Source organism: Mus musculus, chromosome 5, assembly GCF_000001635.26.
Source record: "Mus musculus strain C57BL/6J chromosome 5, GRCm38.p6 C57BL/6J".
In the NCBI taxonomy this organism is placed as follows: domain Eukaryota; kingdom Metazoa; phylum Chordata; class Mammalia; order Rodentia; family Muridae; genus Mus; species Mus musculus.
In genome coordinates this window covers 90,439,545-90,459,065 of record NC_000071.6, presented here as the reverse complement: position 1 = coordinate 90,459,065, position 19,521 = coordinate 90,439,545, and the positions used below count along the sequence as shown (strand labels likewise).

The window sequence follows — 19,521 nt, the reverse complement described above, 5'->3', positions numbered from 1 at the left end:
ATTAATCTTTAGCAGCCGAGAATTAAAGTGCTTAATTCTTGACACAGTCTCCGTGCTCACAGATCATTTCAACTGAAGAGAAACACTTGAGCAGTTGCATCTGGTGAGTAAGAATTTATACTCTTCCTTCTGAAACTCCTGGCACTCGTCCTATATGTAGACTCTATACTGAGAGGAATGAAGCCACATAATTATTAGTTACTTCTAGACATCCTGTTTTTCAAGCTTTTAAACTCGATGGTTAGTCAGTCATCAAAAGAGTTTGGCAGGAGCATAAATGCAAAAGTTAAACTAAAGGTTTAGTTTCTGAATAAAGAGAAAATAGCTCAAGTGATCTTTGAGTGTTTTCTCGTGCTTGTGGGAGGACTTTAAAAATGAAGAGTAGCTGAGATGATTTGTTGTTTGGAAAGTATGGTCCTGTGCTCGTCATCTAGAAGGGAACAACAACAACACACACACTCACACACACACACACACACACACTCAAACACACATACATACTCACACACACTCTCACACATACACTCCTGCTGAATACAAATGTGACTGGGAATTAAACCTGAGCTTCAATTTTTTCAATCCCTTGTTTTCTCCTTATACTATCACCTCTTTGTTGTTTCCTTCTGTTTTGCTTTTCTTATTTCTTTTGCATTCGTTTTTGATAGGATGGTTTTCCCAGTTTTCCCAGCTCTCTCTCTCCTTCCTATTTCTGGAACGTCTCTAACTTCTTTCAAGCCATCCTGGCCATGTGACAACCTTGGTCCAGCCTGCATGCTTCTTCCCCCATGATCCTACAGTACTTCTGGATCTCCTCTTAAAAGTAAAATCAGAAGCCAGGCGTGGTGGCGCACGCCTTTAGTCCCAGCACTGGGGAGGCAGAGGCAGGTGGATTTCTGAGTTCGAGGCCAACCTGGTCTACAAAGTGAGTTCCAGGACAGCCAGGGCTATACAGAGAAACCCTGTCTCAAAAAATAGAAAAAAAAAGGAAAACCGGTCCAGAAAAATAAACAGCTGTATCTAATAATGTCTTCAAAATTTCACCACAGATTTTCTAGAAATAGTGACTTCACCTCTATCCACTGTAAAATGTAGAAAATTTGGTTTAATTTTGAAGAAAAATGGGGACACGAAGTCTTTTCTCCACACTTTTCCTATTGTTGAGTGGGCATATGCAGCTCCCTCCTATTCTGCGGGGCCAGAAATGCTTTATAAAAAATGGGAAGTGGAAGACCACTAAGCATCAAACTCAACAACTGAAACATAATAAGCAATTTGATTTCTCATTCAATATAAAAATATATTTTCCAACAAAAGTAAAAAAATGTCCAAAGTTTTCTCATGCAAATAAACACTGTAATTCAAACATTAATTGTTCCTTGTCATCCCCATATGTGAAGCCTTCCATGCTCCCAAACTATATCCACTTAAAATATTGAGAATATTGATTGTGCTAGAGGTTTCCTTGTAGATAAGAGTTTATATCACAAAAACTTACACAGTTCAGTACTAAGTATTTTTTCAATGGGCCAGCAGTTGGCCAGCTGATAGAAGTAATGCTATGAAAGATGTTCAAATAACAACCAACTCAGTTGATGAATCCAGAAACTCCTGGCTCTTAGATTGCTCAATCTTCCCAAACAGGTTCATAGAAAACCAGTGGTAGAAAGGTCTGAGTTCACAATTGATGGGTCTGGGATAGAACATTGATCCCCATAAACAGTCTATTCCTAAACACCTGGTGCCTCAAAGACGATTTCAAAACAGCCCAAATATAAGCATCAACTGCTGAGAATCTTCATCTCTGTGTAGGTCTGGGTATCAAACCCAGGGCCTCATGCCATGGCAGGCAAAGGCTCTATCACTGGGTTATGACTTTAGCCCCTTAAGTGTTGAGGCTCTGAGGAGGGTGTCCTTCAGGCCTTATGGTGACAAACACATTTAACAATGGTATATTGATACTATATACAGCAGAAATTGTTTTAAGATAATGACCCACTATATGGACAAGCAGAATGAACAGTATTAACGTGAATGTGGCTTGAACAGGTGGTTTACAATTAAAATGACAACAGGGTTTCACCTTTTGGAGAGAGGCTTAAACATTTAGAGATGGTTTGTAAAGGGGATGCATAGAATGGGTCGTGGGCCTGCCTGAACTAGAGCAATCAAAGGAAAAAATTCTGGATGAATTGAATAATGTAACACCAAACTCTATCACCCCCTTGATGCCGGTCAAAAGCAGACAAAGAATTTTTAACATGGACAAACTTAGTAACATGCTTTGCTGTGGTCAGATTCAATCAGTTAAATAAAGACACTGGCTATTCTATCTGGGATGCTGTGGAGGTAGAGAGCCCAGCATTGTTTGGAGATAAAAAACATTGCATGTCACTTATGTGCAGAAACTCAAAAAAAAAATGACTCAGGGCCTTCTGAGTGAGAATCTTGATAGGGAGGGATGCAGGAGTGGAGAGAATGGGCCTGAGGAAAGAGCACGTCATGCTGGAAAAGGACGCCAAGCTTTGCTACCTGAGAAGATTACTGTACCATGCCTGCTGACATCTCTGTAATCCCAGCACTAATGAGGCAAGATGTGGTATCACAGACTTATGGCCAACCTGGGCTAGATGGTTACAGGAATTCTATCTCAAGAAGAGAACAAGGGAAATGCCGGAATGTAGACATAGATGCAAACGAGTGTACAGAGGCTGGTCTCCGAGGACAGGGCCGGTGAGAAAAATGTCTTCTGAAACTAAGCAGACTCAGCAGGTTTTCTTATACCCTTGTTCATTCAAGTATGTGTGTGTGTGTGTGTGTGTGTGTGTGTGTGTGTGTGTGTGTTTGTGAACAATAGTAACTGAAGAAATAAAGCATGAATTTAGAAGGAGTGGGGGTGAGAACAAAGAGGTAGTTGGGGGTAAGAAAGGAAAGGAACAAAAATTTGTAAATACAGTACATTTATATGAAAGTAAAAAAAAATAATGGCTAATGGAGCTGTTGGTGTGTGTGTGTGTGTGCACATGTGTGCATGTTTCTTGACACATTTTCACTGTACATTATTCTGACTTGTATAAGGGCATCTTTGTATCAGTACATAGTAAACTGTGAGTTTATTCCTCTTAACGCATCACCTCCCTTTCATTATCTCTCCCATTAGTCTCCTTTATTCCTTGAGACCACTTTGCTTCCGGGTCATATATGTTGTATTCATGATTTTATATATTTTACTTCTGCTTCCCGGTTGTATATACATGCATGATTTTATATATCTGCCCCAAACCTAGGAACCACAAATGAGAGAAAATACAGAATATTTGTCTTTGTAAGGCTGACTTAATTTACTTAATGTGATCACTTCCAGTCATAGTCAAGATCTTAATGTGGACATAGTTTTGTTCTTTAGAGCTGAAAAATATCCACTGTGTGAGTATCCCTCATTTTCCTTCTCCATTTCCTCTGCTGACAGACACTGAAGCCAGTCTGGACACTCAGCTAATGTAAATGGTATGCACGTATCTCTGTGTGGTGTTGATTTGGAGTCTCTGTACTCAGTTTCATGGAGATTGGACCACTTCATACTGGCAGTGTATGAGGGCTCCCTGGTGTCCACATCCACACCAGCATGTCTTGTTTTCTTTATGGCTGCCATTCAGGTTTTATAGCAAGATCTTTGGATCCGTGTGTAGTTGGTTCTTTTAAAGAAAAGAATCTAGTTCATTCTTTTGCAAGTTAATAACTAGTTTTCCCAACACCATTTGTTGAAGAGATTCGCGAGCATGCATAAATTGTGTGTGTGTATGTGTGTGTGTATTAGTCAAAAACCAAGTGGCTGTATATGTAAGGGTTTACAACTAGCTCTTCACCTGTTGTATTGATCTACGTTTCTAATTTTATTCTGGTACTAGGCTGGGAGTTTGGGGAGGGGATCATTTGCTTAATTTTACTATGGCTCAGTATTATAACTTTAAATCAGCTGTGAAATTTCTTACAGCCCTATTCAATTTATGATATTGGAGTTCTGATGAGGATTACATCATTGCTTTTGGTAGTAAAGACATTTTCACTATATTAATTCTTCCAATCCATAAGCATGGGGGAGGGGCGCTTTCTTCTTCTAGTGTCTTTTTTTTTTTCACTGTTTTAAAATTTTCTTTGTAAAAGTATCTCATCTCTTTGGTTAGATTTATTATTCCAAGGTAATTTTTTAAGGCAACTGAGAATGGAGTTGTTCTCCTGGCTTTATTTGCATCTTATTTGCACACAGGCTGGCTACTGGTGGTGGTAGATTAATTATCTATTCGGCTCCTTGCTGAGAGTTTCAAATGTAGTCTTCAGGGTCTTCTATATCTAGGATCGCATCCGCACACACACACAGGGACAGTTTATCATCTTTTCATACCCATGTCCTCCCCCACCCTTTTATTTTTTTGTTTTATGGCTTTGGCTGAGATTTCAAGCGCTATACTAAATATGAGTGAAGGTAGTGGCCACTTTTGTCAAGCTTCTTACTTTAGTAGGAATGCTTTACGCTTTCCCCCTATTTCAGTGTGTGTTTCCCTGATATTGTTAAAGAGTGTCCATCACATTTTGAAGCTGAGTTTGATAGTTTTAAAAAAATGTTGAAATTAGTGTGTGGGGTTGTGAGCATTTTTGGGTATGAAGGGCTCTGAACATTTGTATTTCATTATTGTGCTGTACTTGATGCTTTGTGAAATGAACTTCGACCGAAATTTATCGTTATGCACAGATAATGCTGAGTTTCTTCGAGTTAGCTAAGTAATAAGTATACTAGTGAATGCTCTAATTTTTCATCCAGAACATTGAGGCTTGACTAGAATGTTCATATATGGTAGGTACCTAGCAGTATGAAAAGCTGTGCTGACTTGATGTAAAACTATTTATATATCAACGTGTACAACATGAAGGATATTGCCTTTCCTGATTTGATGTTTGTCTGTACCTGTAAAGCCAAAATTTTACTGCTATACTTCAGTCTCTTTAATTTGCTGCATATGTCTGTTAACCAGATGCAACAGAACACAATTATCTAATAGGATAAATGCTGAGATTTAAATAGTTTTATATATTATTCTTTGATCATGTTAAATATACATGTGTATATGCGTATGTGTGTTTGTGTATGTATGTGTAGATGTGTGTATGTGTGCAGGTATGTATATGTATGTATGTATGTGTATATATGTGTATGTGTATGTATGTGTGAATATGTACATATGTGTGTATGTTTGTGTGTATGTGTATGTGTGTGTGTGTATGTGTGTATGTGTGTATGTGTGTATGTGTGTGTGTGTGTGTGTGTGTGCGCACACCCACGTTTGTCACCACCTAGTACCCTCTCACATGCCTCCCCTCTCTCCTAGTGAAAACATAGACTTGGAGATAAAATTATGGAAGATTTTTTTTATGCTAGATCATCTTAAAAACCAGTGTGCAGAGACCTCAAAAGATAATTACTACAGTGTTCTCCACCCATTCAAGTTTGACTGTGCCTCAGAGAAAATTGAAGTAGCTATAAGCACCAGTTTTCATGTAACAACTAAGTCCTTCACTATATCACAATAGTTTATAAACCGTTTTTTCAACTAGATACATTTTTTTCTTAAAAAAATAAAACTGGAAGCTGGCCTGTTTTGCAACCTCCTTTTATATCTCTTTATTTGTTTCAGAGTAGCCTCTGACTTCAGGAAGGAAAGATCCACCCATCAGGGGAAATTAGGGTTCTTTGGAGCTAGCATCCCTGGAAACAAGACTTGTCATGGCTGTGGTGAATCTCAAATGCTGACTACACTTCTCTGGTTTGGGTCTTCCTAAAAGATCCCTTTTAAAAGAACTCTCTGATGGGAGTAAAAATAACAGCAGTTATGTTGAAACAATAATGCAGGCTGTCTCGTCTGTCCTGGATTGCCAGTTCCTTCATTTTATAGGACAGGAGTGTCTCCATATGTAGTTAAGGATGAAGACAGCACTTCCGGTCTCCAGTGTAGGCTGGCTAACAAGTGTCAGGGTCCTGCCAGCATCTCATCTGCCTTCTAACTGCTGTGGCTCTGTCCCTTGGGTTCCCCTCCCTTCATTGTTTCTCTGTGGTTACACGTCAACACGTTTTTTATGATTTCTACTAAGATTAGAAAATGTGAGCAGAGAAATGGTTGTGTGGGAGGAGACAGCGGCTGTGAGAGACACAGGAAGTGCTATAGCAAATCACTAAGGCTGAGTTGTTCTCATTTTGATGTCATAGGAATAGTTAAGGTGATGGAAATGCTTAATTCAGCAATGACACAAGAATATTTAATTTTTGGCCAGAAAAAAAATATAAAATAAAATGAGATTGCCAAATAGTATTCATTGTAGAGTTCTAGCTTAGAGAATAACCTGGGGTTCTCAATGACTGTGCCTTGACATGGTTGCGTACTTGAGAATGGTCAAAGGCTGTGTGTTTACCCTCAAAGTATGAGGGTTTCTACCAAGCCAAGCACTCCATGACTTTAAAGGGCATCATTACCCAGTTATTTGGGTAATTTTGACATTATTAACGTTACAAGAAAAATTTTATTTAAAGAAAAAAAAGAAATATGTTTAGGTGGACAGGGGCTACATTTTTAAAGTTATCAATCAAAGCAGTGCATCTATGGTAGAGTGCAGTACTAGTCAGACTGAGCAGTCGTCCAAGGATGGACATGTCGGGTAGAGGCAGCCTAGGCTAACACACCCCCAAACCCCCTTTATTTTGCTATTCAACTCCATACAAGCACCTTTGCTGGTAGATATTATCTTTACACAAGATCTTCTGTACCTGTGGAGTGTCATATTTTGAAATGTTAGATTTAGTGGTGCAGGCTTATAATCTTGACACTTGGCCAGCCTGGGCTACATGAGACCCTGCTGTAAACAAACAGTGACTTTAAAACGAGGAGGAAAATGGAAGGGAAAATTGAGAGAGAACGCATTTTGAAAACAGCTATTTTATACAATGGGTTTGTATCTGTTTAAACCACACTTCTTTCATGAAAGCATTGTCGAGTATATAGTAAATAAATGCACACAAAATCACTATTTTCGGTTTGTTTGATCTGTTCAACCTCTTTTACCATAGTTCCAATGACAAAAATGTACTTTTCTGTCCTTCCTTCTTGCTAGATCGAGCCCCTGGAATTTATGCCTGTACTACTCAAATTTCCCATTATCCTCCCAGCTTCTTAGTTGTTGACTGAAGCTTAATTCAGCTCAATTTCTTGCCACTGCCTTGGACCTGCAGATCTGTTATTGTCTCCATGCCATGTAAATCAACTGGGATAAAATTATCCCTGGGGTCCTTCCTCCTTGAAATGCTGCGATTGTGTGCTTCCCGTGTGGCGTGTGACAGTCTTACGGCATGAGAAGGTGTCCTCAAAGGTAGGAGAGGATACATGGGGTTAAGGATCCCAAGCTGGAGAACGAGTTCAAGCCAAGCTGCACCACTGCTTTTCACACACTCTTCACTCTGCATCAGCTTAGTATTTCTTAAGAAATTAAAAGATGGCAAAACACATCTAAACTGTATTAATAAAGTGCTTCTTTCATATTTAATGTTTTTCCAGATAAAGAAAACTATGATGAATGCCTGCATGCTTATCTATGTTTCATAGATCAGCAAGTAGAATGTATAAAATGGAAGTGTCAGTAATTCTGCTCATAATTATTGCTGCAGATTGAATTCACCCCTAAGCAAATATACCTCTGAACATCTGCTCACAGTCTGTATGTTCTCCAGACACAATCCAAAAGACTTATTATCTGAAAGATTAATGTCACAAAGCCAGAGCTTTATAATCTCTTATAAAACATAGATTGTAGCCAGGCAGTGGTGGCACATGCTTTTAATCCTAGCACTTGCAAGGCAGAGGCAAGCAGATCTCTGAGTTCAAGACCAACCTGGTCTACAGAGCAAGGTCCAGGACAGCCAAAGCTAGACAGAAAAAACTGTATCTCAAAAGAAAATAGACAACAAATTACATTGTTACAGCTAAAATTATCTTATGTTGAAATTTCTGTAGCTCAACTTTGGAATATTTTCATTAGAGGGTAATATTTGATTATGATCACTTCTAAAACTTTAGAATTTATTGTTTTATAATCTCTTGGTTTCAGTACTTACCTAAAATTTTCCAACCAGTCACCCAGCTAAAACTTAAAATATTTAAGTCCTAGAATTCCAGTTAGTTTTGCAAGTAACTATAAATGGTATTACAGTGAGAAATGGAGCATCTGATGTCTACTCACATGTAAACTTTACACATATCAAATAGATGATTGTCTATGGTCTTTCTTCTTTTTTAGAGTATATAGAGTATATAGAGATAGATTCATCCATAATAAGCTCAATAAACAAATGTTTAAAAATGATTGTTAGATATTATTGGGTATATAAGTACCTAATTATTAAAATTGACTTTTTTATAACATTGAGATAAATTAAAATTCATTTATTAAAATAATATATATGAATTTGAAGGGGTTTTTTTTGCAAAACAATTTCAGCAAGCAATACCATGACAAAAGTGTGTATTCAAATGGAATGGGAAACGAATGTCAGTAACTTATGGTCCCCGTGTACTCATTCCCAGACATGCCTGATTGGTAGCTGTGACAGCTCCAGCGTACTTAACACCAAGACTTTAAATAAGCTGCCAAAAATGTGTAAGACTGCCATTTCATTAGTTTTAATTTTTATATCTATACCCTTTCTACAGCCACATACTAAACGTAGACAAGTTGGCCTTTTCCTATTGCTTTAAAGGCAGAGGACTGTATTGATCAGTCCAAACTTCTTTCTGCATGTACATGGAAAACTGGCCAAGGCAAACACGTCCGGAATGATGGTATTTAAGAACAAACATTCCCTGGTATCAGCAAGTACAGTGCCCTGCTGACAGAGCAGGAGACACAAAGTACCATCTCGTCCCTATGTTAAGTAGTGTCACCTCATGCTCAAGGGATACTGAGTGGATGCTGTAACGCAGGTTATTTTCTAGGCTGTGAGGATACAAGAAAATGAAAGTAATTAAAGTAGAACATTGCTCTGTGCTATGCTTGCAGAATGTGTAGTGTAGTCTAGGAACAGAGAGGGGAAGGTTCTAAATCAAAAAAAATCAAGCTCATGCCTAAGGATGTGTGGGTTGCCACCTCTTTAGCTACCTATGCGATCCAAACAACTATAAAACTTAGAATTTATTTTCTCTGGATGAATTTGTGCTTGTGGAGCAATGTTGGTAGGGGGCAGGGTCAGCTGGAAAAGTGGAATGAGCAAGCAGAAAACTGAGAGAAGCAGAAGCTTAGGAAGATGGGTAATTTCCAAAAGTTTCACAAAAGATCAAATCAAAGAAGTAAGCTCCACCTTAGAAAAAAGTGGAACGTCATGCTAAGGAAGCTAGCCGGCAGAAAAGAAAATGCAGAATTTTCAAGTATTTGGGCTTCTAAGCTAAGTTTGGGGATAGGGTTATTTTAATAGTACAGACTCCTTCAAAAAATAATATCCCCGAAGAAAGGAACAGATCATCTTCGGGAAATTGTTTATCTAAGATGACTGATACACTAGTTCATACAGATAACTAAAGACAAAATAATATTCCTGATTTAACCATTACTTCGGAACACCATTGGCCTGGGAGCTTGAGAGACGCTACTGAGGGTAATGCATATAAGCTGAAAAGCACTCAGTGGGCATGAATAGTGAAGGAAAAAAAAAGACTTTAAGATAAAAGAAATATCATGAGACAATGCTTAAGGCAGAACAAGAATTTAAAAATTAAACACACATACACACACACACCAAGCTAGGAAAGATTAACCAAAGGTTATAGAGAAGCCTGGTACGAGATGAGATGGGGTGTATTGAAGATGGCATTGTAGCTCATATTAGCTGTAGTTAAACATTTAAGCTTGTAGTCCACAGCTATTGAATGGCTTCCTTAGTTCAATGAGCTAATCTGATTATGCACAGGACTACCGCCGCTCTAATTTGGGGGAGAGGTTAGAAAAGACAAGAGGAAAGCAGGTAAGAAAACTAGTCAGAGAATTAACGCTATAACCCCAGCAATAGAAGACAAGACCTTGAATTCTATCAATGGTTTAGAATCGGACAGCCATGGAGATATGGGGGGCACGGGACCATGAATAGTATTGGCCTTTGACCTAACAAGAAAACCCCTTTCTCTACAACATGTTAGAAAATCTCCTTTGTCCTTCAGCTATATTGTTCCCCTGATGTCAATAAAACCAATAACATGTGCCCACCCAGTCTGTCTTCCTTTTCTGCTAGACCACAGCTCAGGGACTCTGACTATGGAATTCCCTATCCAAACGGCCTTGAGAATCTTCTGGGGCCTGAAATGTCTTCTTAACATCAGTATATCCTATCGCTCGGTGGTTGAAAAGCATTGGCCAAAGACCAGAGTGATGTAGCAAGGTGGGACCTGCACATGCTCAGTTTCAGGCATATTTGAATCTTCTAAAAGCAGATATCTTTTAGATGATTATATATTAAATAGAGGTCTCAGGCAAGGCCTAACCTAGGAACACCATGCATAATGAAGAAGGTAGAAATTGCCAAGTATGGTAGCACACATCTGTAATTACAGGAGTCTGAAGCTGAAGGGTCACAAGTTCTAAGGCAACCTAGGCTATATAGTAAGAGTATTTTTTTCAAAAAATAAAAATTACATTATCTTGGGGCGGGGGAGTAAAAGTATCCATGAAGAAGAAAGCCACAATGGAATCTTAAGAAAGATTCAAGATTCAAGAGCAGGTGACCAGGGGCATGGGAGAAAAATCAAGACCGTGTTATCACAAGCAACAAACAGGAAGAGACCAGGTAAAGAGTGAAGAAAGCTGCTCTGTCCTGCTCCCCTCCCTCCCTAGCCTCTCACTGGACTCATCATAACCCCTGGGTTCCCCTCTGCCAGCTACACCCTCAAACAGCTGTCTCGGACTCTCCACCGGATGTGTTCCAATCCTCCCCTAGGAACCAGCCTCTAATTCCCGTGTTCCTTAGCTCTTATATATGACCATATCAATTTCTGTTTCTTCACTTTCTGGCAAATGCAGTGGTCTGATGACTGCAAACTATACCTAACTTTCCCTAAAATATAGATACTTAGAAGGGCAGTTACTCTGCCTCTTACCACATAATGAGTGAACTCTGACTCACGATGGAACGTGCCTGAAGCAGTGGTTCCATGGGTCCCCAAATGTCACCACATAGGTCCTGTCCACTAGGACAGAAGGTTAGCTGTCCTGTGCAAACACTGGCTAAGGCATGAACTTTGGCCAGTAAACTTTGGAGTCTCTCGTGGGCTGTTCAAAAACTGCTTGTTCTGTCTTTCCTTTAATGGCAAGCAGCCATTAGCAACTTCACATCATATGTTCCCTACACACACACACACACACACACACACACACACACACACACACACACTTTTCTCATTAGAATATAATGAGCATTTGCATGGTTAGAGGGGTAGGATAGAGGCTGGCAGAGCTATCTTACTTCAACCCTGACATACCAAAGAGGCTAAAAACATTTTGGCCATTAGGCAAGCTGAGGTCTCTTTAAATAGGCCTGTTCCATTCATCACCCAAATGCTGGTGCCCACAATGTGCCTTCTTTGCCTATCCACCCAAATGTAAGTCTCAAAGCAATATATTTTACACACACAGTCTCTGGTATTCTGCTTAGGTTCATAAGGAAAGGGGACCCTCTAGAAGTTCGAGTAGCAATATAGTCCCAGTGGTCTTGGCCACCTGCAAATAAAACCATTTGTGGTAGAGAAATATATTTGTGGCCCCTCACCAGATAGGTGCATGCAGTAGCTCCTTCATCAATCAAATCAAAGGACAGTTATGGTACTCCACACCAGCACAGAGATGACTCTTTGGCTGGTACCCCACACCAGCACAGAGATGACTCTGGCTGGTACCCCACACCAGCACAGAGATGACTCTTTGGCTCATGCTCAGTGTCACTTAACACTGTAATCATGGGAAGCTCACATGTGATGTGTGCCTACAAGAAGGGGACTGCTGACTTCTTTATTAAATAGGGAAACTCGCTAAGTCATATCTTCACGTGTTTACATGTTTTTAAATCACAGTGAACAGACTTCAGAGTAGATATTTTTAATGTCCTTTGATATCCATACAATAATAAATGGCTCTCAAACTTCCTCTTGTACTGGAGGATGCTCTGCTTATAACGTAAAGATTTGGGCTTCAGTTGTGTGTCCTCTTAACTCAAACATATTTCTTAATTATGATTCTAAAATATCTATCCACCTTGACTTTTTTTCTATGAGATCCTTACCACCAGAAATACTTACAATACTATAATAATTGCAATTCCCAGCTACCTTTCAGCAGCTTTCACACAATCACCAAGTGAACCATGTGTTTTGAAAGCAGGTTTGAGTGGCATAAATGGATCAGACTGGAATTGAATTGATCAACAAAACGTTGAGGGTAAGTCACAGTCATAGAGTACATACAGAGCCCTGAGATCAAATCCCAGCATCACAAAGAACAGAAATTTCATCAAATCCACTGCAGAGTGTCAGTTCCATCTGCAAAAGCTTTATTCCACTTGTGTATATTTGCTCATCATGTAAACCTTTCCCTCCTCTAGTCACTGTTGAAAATAAAACGGAGATCCATCCCCTTCTCAGGAGACCCACTTGGCGTGAGCACAGAACAGCAATATGTTCAAAACCAGTTGCTTACCATACCCGGACACTCATCTAAGTTTTCTCCAAATTTAATTTTTAAAATCTGTTATGTAATATTCATACATATACAGTGTGTTTTAATTCCCCCTTTTTCTCCCTGACATATCTCCTTCTCATCCCACGTCTCTCCCTGAACTTCATGTGTTCTCTGTTCTCTGTCTGTCTTGCTCTGTCTCTCTCTCTCACACACACACCTTCCTTTCTTTCATCCCTTGCCCTCTCTCTCTTAAATGCCCACTGAGTCCATTTAGTATTTCCTGTATGTTCATGGGTACCACTTCTGGAGCATTCTAGCCTTTCAGCACCTGCATGTCCAAGTCTCACTCCCTCAGAAGCTATCAACTGTCAATAGCTCTTCAGGTCAGGGTGGGACTTCCTGGTCCCTCCCGACACATGTTGCTTTGATGCTGCACAAGTCTTCCCATGCAGTTCCAGCTTCTTTGAGGTCATGTGTGCAACTTTAGTCAAGTCTAGAAAATACTGTTTTAATGCAGAAGAAGTCTATTCCCTCTGGCTCTTACCATCTTTCTGGCCCAAGTTTCAAAATTATCTATTTGGTTTATGATACCAACATTCTCCATGTTACCCATCTTTGTAGCTTTGGAGTAACTTAACATAAATATTTTGATCCATCAATTAGTTTTACTTAGCTAAATGGTTTTGACCCAACCTTATATTTATCCTTACACCCAGGACACTGGCCCTGCTCTGGTGTAAGATCTCACTTCTATGTTCTTCCCATCTGGTCAGAAGCAATGCCCACACCTCTATCCCTATCTACTACAATAAGCCCCAAAATTTATATATATACATATGCTTTGATGACTTCCCATTAGCCTTTAAGCCATCTGGGCTCTTTCCTTGGTATTCACAATGTCTACAATTTGATTCCACTAGTTTATAAAGTCCCAGTTCCCTCTGACTTTGGTCATTGCTGCAGCAACTCTGGTGGCAAAGCACACAGCTGACACATCAGGCATGCTCAAAATGCTTTTGAATTGATGAGCATATGGACAACAAAAGAAAATAAGAAATTATCTTCATGGTATAATCCTCTATTTCTCTTTCACATATAAATTCTGTCATTAATCATATTGTAACCATTATATTTTGGTAAATCAACAAAATATAAAATACCATAGTAGGTAAGCAATATATAAAATGCTTGGAGGTCATCTCCACTCTCCCCAGTCGGCATGTTCGTTTCCAGACCACAGTCTGTGCTTATAGGACCACCTCCCCCAGCCTATGTAAACCCTCCCATCTCTGAAGCATCGTTATCCCCCCCCAGCCCCGTGTTGTCGCAATTATATAGTTACATATATTACTCTGTTTTCATTTTTAGTTGCAGCTTTTCAATATAAGTGGCTGATTAAATTGTGAGTATTTTATACTTGTAGGTATTGTACTACTTGTTATTTTAGTTTTGCATTTGGAAGAATGCAAATGTGAACACCTCAAGCGCCTTCGAGTTCCTTTGGATGCTCAATAACCCCACTGAGCATTGGCTATGTATGGAGGGAAGAGATGCCTGGGACTGTGGCAGCGTGTTCAACAAAAATTAGTAAAATGCCTGAATGTGTCAACTCTTAGCAATACTTATGCACATTAGTGCATTTGTCCCCCTGAAAACCTTATTTCAGAATATCACTACTGTCTTGTTTCATAAAACCAAAGTTGAGATAGAATGGTATAGATTAAGACACGTGTCTAAGTCCAAAACCAAGGAACATATCCAATTATAAATTAGGGATGAGGGATGTAGATCAGTGGTAGAACACTTGCCTGGCATGCTTGATGCCCTGCGTTCACTTCCTAAAAATCAACAGTATGGCTGTTCTCCGATAGTCTCTCAAAACTATAGTGTTGGCCAAGTTAAGTCCCTGGTTATTGATGGTGAAAATTTCAGAGTGCAGGAGATGTATTTCTTGTTCCCAAGTGGTATGAAGACGAACCTTCTGTCTGGTGGTGTTTATTCTTCGTTCTTAGAGTCTCTGAATGTCATAGATGCTTTGTGGCTTCTCTGTAAAATCCCCAGCAATAAGTCAGGCAGCTGGTAGAAGACACAACACAATCAACCAAAAGAAGAGGAAGAGGAGGAAAAAGAGGAGGGAGAAGGGAGGAGGAAGAGGAAGAGGAAGAGGAGGAAGGGGAAGAGGGAGGGGAGGAGAGGAGAGGAGCGAGAAAAGGAGGAGGGAGAAGAGGAGGAGGAGAAGGAGGAGGAGGAGGAGAAAGAGGAGGAGGACGAGGAGGAGGGAAAACACTGGCTGCAGCCCAGGAAGTGAAGCACTAGTGTAGTGTATCTGTGACTCCGTGGAACATTTTTCAACCAAAGAATGAAACCTGCCTTTTGAGACACCTTGGGAGGAACTAGGGGTTATAATGTTAAGAGAAATAAACCAGGTACAGACAGATACATGTTCCATGACCTGCTTGTGTGTGGATTCTGGAAAAGTTGATCCCATAGAGTAGAACGGTGTTTACAGGAGACGGGAAGAGTTGCAGAAAGGCAAGAATCAGGCACAATAGGGCAATGGATGTACGTTAAAGTTCCATAGCGGCAAGACATCTGCCATGCTATCATACAGCACATTGACATTAAAGAACTACACAGATAGACCTTTATACTCAATTAAAATATAATTATAGCATCTCTTTACTCTGTCTCCTACCCTTCCATGCCCTCCCGACCATTCCAAAGTCACAGTCTCCTCTTCTTTAACTATTGTTATTTATACATATAAAGAAAAATGTATGACTACAACATGCTTTGGAAAAATTTTTTAAAGATAAAAGAAAGTGTTTTTTTAAGTTTTCACCATAATAAAATGAAAAATGTTTGAAGAGATAGATATATTTTTAACTCAACATAAACATTATGTATTTATGTACAGTGTGTTGGGCTGGAGAGACAGCTCAGCAGTTAAGAGCACAAACAGCTCTTGCTGAGGGACCAATTTTGGTCCCTAGCACCCATATGAGGCAGCTTACATAACTCCATCTCTAACTCGATTCAAACTTTTGGCCTTCATGGGCACCTGTCCTCACAGCCCAAACCCATGCATAAAAAATTCAAATAAATAAATATAATTTTAAAATTATACAATGTATACTCATATCAAGATATCAGATGTTATCAAATTGTGTTCTACAACTGTGCTATACTTTTAGTACAATTTTTATATTTTTGTGTGTCAGTCAATGGTGAATTATTTAATTTTTTTAAAGTTGCCAAAGCTATTTCAAATAGTATGCAGTCTCATTGTAGATCTGAAATGGAATCTACTACTCTATTTTATGCTAGTATTCCCAGAACAGTCATAGAGAAAGTGGGATGGCTCTGTGGGTAAAGGCACTTGCTGCCAAGCCCAACAACACCAGTTCAATCCTTGAGATCACATGATGGAAGGGGAGAACTGATACCTCAGGTTGTCCTCTGACAGCCCACCATACAAATACATACATATGTGCACATGAAGTGCTGTTTTATAAAAAACAGTCGTCAGATACTTTGCTATAAATATTTAGTATATCCCTTTCATTTGTCACATTGCCATTGCTAATAGATACAGAAAGGACATGCTTTCAAAACTCTGACCCCGGATGTCTAGCCCACACAGATTTGCGCCTGTAAGGAGATTCTATATGAGTTTGTTTTCGCTCTGTCTGTGTTGATGATAACCTTTCAAAGCAAGCAAGTTAAGGGAAACATCTGTGGAATGTTTGAAGATGGGTGGTTGCTCAGATAAAAAAACTGCTGTCTAAAGCAAGAGCAGAGGAGTGTCTGACTGTAAACACAACCTGAGCCCAGTGAGAGGGGAAGCAAGGAGCTGGTTTGGGGGTGGGAGGCTTCCTTTCAGCAGTGATGGACAGACTTTTTGGAGAGGGAGCAGGGCACCTCATAGAGCTTCTGTACTCTTTCTGTTTTCATTCACCTGATGATGAGGTACCCACTATACCTCTCGTATATTTCCACTTTCTGTGGTCAACTCTGCCTGAGAACTCTCACTCATTTGTCACACACAGACCTGGGAAAGGACCTCACACTTCAAATGCCAGCTCCACCACTCACTTGCTATGTGGAAACCAGTAAAGGTCCCTTATCACCACGCCTTGTCTCCCTCCAGATTATTAGGGACAGTATTCGTAGAAGGCCTACAAAGATTCAACGAGTTAATAATGCACATTGAGTGAGAACAACGTCAGAGAATGTTGACATGAAATGAATTTTAAAAACAAAAAAGAAATCTTGTATATACATGTGTATATGTGTATTTTAGGTGTGTGGTATATGCACACAGGTGTGTGTAGTTATGTGTATGCGCTGCAGAGACCCAGGAAGATATCAGATGTCCTGCTCTACCATTGTCAGCTTTGTTCCCTTGAGATAGGGACTCTCATTGAAACTGGCTCTTTGTCAGCGCTTGTAAGGCCCAGTGATCACTCTTTCCACCCCATCTCCGGAGCCAGGATTTGAACTCAGGTTTTCCTTCTTACACAGCAAGTACTGTTACCTATTATGCCATCTCACCAGATCAAACACTTGAACATTTTTAACTAACAGCATCATTACTGCCATTTTTAAAAGCAGGTTAGGGCTAGCATAGAATCTTATTTCAAATGTTCCAAGGAAATATCAGTTGTATACCTGTGACAAGGCAAAGTGCTATCCAGCTGGACACGAGGCCACAAGAGAAGAGGACATTCTGTATAGCTAAGGTAAGTGAACAGAGACATGCTTTATTGAGGTCTGAGAAACTGAGCATCATTCTGACATTGTTATGTTTCTCATTATTCAGACCAATCCACATTTAAGTGAATGGAATTTTCCATTAGAAAAGTCATTAGAGATGATTGGTTCAAGTCCTTTGTTCTTGCAAATAAGTTACAAAAAGTCAGCCAAAGTTTCAACAAATATTTGTTGAAGATGAAGACAATAAAAATCAGCTTTTGTGATGTGAAGGACTGCTCTTTTGGTTTCAAAGGCTTGTCCGAGAAAGGGACACTATAGCTGAGATCCTCAGAGACACGGTGAGGTTAACAGGAAGTCAAGGCCGGACCCTTACAGATTAAGAGGAAGTCAGGGCAGCCATAGTGGAGTGGAGTGCACAATGGGAGAACAGAGAGCTGAGGTCCAAAGAGAGGCAGAAGATGAGCTATATCGGCCGCAGCAAGGAGGCCTAACCTTATCCTGGTGTTTCCGGGACTAGCTCTAGGAAGTCACTGTCTGAATGTGGAGGACCGCAGTGGGCTACGTGGAAGCTGGGAAGCTGTGGCCCTGTCCTAGGCAGAAGACAATAATGCATTAGGCTGGGATGCCAGCAAGGGAAAAGGTTACTCGTGGTCAGGTTCTGACTATACTTAGGGAATAGAGCTGTCATCTGTTACTAACAAACTAGATATAAGACATAAGCAAAACTGGACTCAATAGTGATGGCGAGGTACTGACCCATAGAACTAAGTGGGGGGAAGGGTGGACAGGGTGGGGTAGGGGTAGGATATGACCTATTGAGGGGAGGTAATTAATAATTTTCTTGGCCTTGTTATAAGAATATAACAATCTAGGATTCAGAGACGTCCTCGTTGTGGGTGAATTAGTGCTTAAAGTCATGGACTTAAGTGAGATCACGTGATCACTCAAAAAAAAAAAATACACGCACTAAAGGGCTGATGCTGACAATGGAACTCAATACTACAAGTTAGAGGAACTGGGGTGGAGGAAAGGCCAGAGGAAGCCAGAGAAAAGCAGCAGAAGTGAGGTGATGAACAGGAAGAGTGTGGACTGAAGAGGGCAGGCAGGGAAGATTGGATGCATGTGTCACGAGCTTGCTGTGCAAAACAGACTAGGGTTCCTCTCATTCTCCTGAGTGAACCTTGAGGACAGTAGAGGTCCTAAAGTCTTAGTTATTTTATTTGTCTATCACATATAGTATCCACTAGAAGCAACTGTATTGAAACACTGTGAGAACTCACTAAGGTATAGTTGATTAATTAATACCTACTGGCCAAACAATGAAAGCCAAATTAATCCAGACAGGAAAGCTTGTAGGTCTTATGAGCTGCTAGAAGATAAATCTGCATATTATCACTAAATTAACCTAGTTGACAATTACTGGCTAGTCATTTCACACTAACCAATAACATGATGACGCATAGTATTTTTCATGACATGAAATCTATCTTGGTGACTGTGCCTATATAACTTGATCCTAAAAAGTAAATATCCTGTGCAAAGAATAAGATCTATAGATACAGTTGTTGGAGCCAGGCACAGAGTTCGCCCAAAAAAACTTATGTCTCAAGCTTATGTTATATAGAAAGAGTTTTAAGCCTTTATGAGACTATGTATTGGCATTAACCTCTTCAAGGATTTTATAAATTAAAAGAGAAAGGAACACACACATAAACACACACACACACAAACCTTTAATGCAAGACAGGAATACTTAAGTGTCAATTACAAGTAATATGTACCTCCATTTCTTCAAAGTACTTTTCTTTTGTTTTGTTTTGTTTTGTTTTGTTTTTTTGGTTTTTCGAGACAGGGTTTTTCTGTGCAGCCCTGGCTGTCCTGGAACTCACTCTGTAGACCAGGCTGGCCTCGAACTCAGAAATCCACCTGCCTGCCTCTGCCTCCCGAGTGCTGGGATTAAAGGCGTGTGCCACCACGCCCGGCTTCAAAGTACTTTTTTAATCTTGATATTATACACAAATAGTCAATACTTTACACGTTAGAGTCATCTCTACC

The 19,521-nt window shown here is 39.8% G+C and overlaps 14 annotated features.

The window, feature by feature from the left end:
* Positions 1 to 10,519: part of a biological region, named in NCBI's record as "albumin (Alb) 5' regulatory region", that runs on past the window's edge. NCBI's record gives its function as "regulatory_interactions: Alb".
* Positions 1,285 to 2,085: a DNAseI hypersensitive site, noted in NCBI's record as "HS3 or -3.5HS; the nucleotide coordinates are approximate for this feature". NCBI's record gives the evidence for it as "EXISTENCE:in vivo cleavage assay evidence [ECO:0001075][PMID:3678824, PMID:3384331]".
* Positions 5,567 to 6,367: a DNAseI hypersensitive site, noted in NCBI's record as "HS2; the nucleotide coordinates are approximate for this feature". NCBI's record gives the evidence for it as "EXISTENCE:in vivo cleavage assay evidence [ECO:0001075][PMID:3678824]".
* Positions 7,435 to 9,429: an enhancer, noted in NCBI's record as "-10 kb enhancer; NheI/BamHI fragment". NCBI's record gives its function as "enhancer in liver and kidney" and the evidence as "EXISTENCE:transgenic organism evidence [ECO:0001131][PMID:3678824]".
* Positions 7,700 to 7,912: a silencer, noted in NCBI's record as "-8.9 kb to -8.43 kb negative regulatory region; BglII/PstI fragment". NCBI's record gives the evidence for it as "EXISTENCE:reporter gene assay evidence [ECO:0000049][PMID:2370857]".
* Positions 8,496 to 9,096: a DNAseI hypersensitive site, noted in NCBI's record as "HS1; the nucleotide coordinates are approximate for this feature". NCBI's record gives the evidence for it as "EXISTENCE:in vivo cleavage assay evidence [ECO:0001075][PMID:3678824, PMID:3384331]".
* Positions 8,760 to 9,092: an enhancer, noted in NCBI's record as "-9.94 kb to -10.27 kb enhancer fragment". NCBI's record gives the evidence for it as "EXISTENCE:reporter gene assay evidence [ECO:0000049][PMID:1419909, PMID:1990282]".
* Positions 8,861 to 8,883: a protein binding site, noted in NCBI's record as "Jun3 footprint". NCBI's record gives its function as "negative regulation of promoter activity" and the evidence as "EXISTENCE:protein binding evidence [ECO:0000024][PMID:8114691]".
* Positions 8,873 to 8,905: a protein binding site, noted in NCBI's record as "eG HNF3 site". NCBI's record gives the evidence for it as "EXISTENCE:protein binding evidence [ECO:0000024][PMID:8114691]".
* Positions 8,918 to 8,937: a protein binding site, noted in NCBI's record as "Jun2 footprint". NCBI's record gives the evidence for it as "EXISTENCE:protein binding evidence [ECO:0000024][PMID:8114691]".
* Positions 8,959 to 8,977: a protein binding site, noted in NCBI's record as "EBP20 site B". NCBI's record gives the evidence for it as "EXISTENCE:protein binding evidence [ECO:0000024][PMID:2922398]".
* Positions 8,967 to 8,989: a protein binding site, noted in NCBI's record as "Jun1 footprint". NCBI's record gives the evidence for it as "EXISTENCE:protein binding evidence [ECO:0000024][PMID:8114691]".
* Positions 8,998 to 9,017: a protein binding site, noted in NCBI's record as "EBP20 site A". NCBI's record gives the evidence for it as "EXISTENCE:protein binding evidence [ECO:0000024][PMID:2922398]".
* Positions 9,326 to 10,519: an enhancer, noted in NCBI's record as "-11 kb to -12 kb silencer". NCBI's record gives the evidence for it as "EXISTENCE:reporter gene assay evidence [ECO:0000049][PMID:1419909]".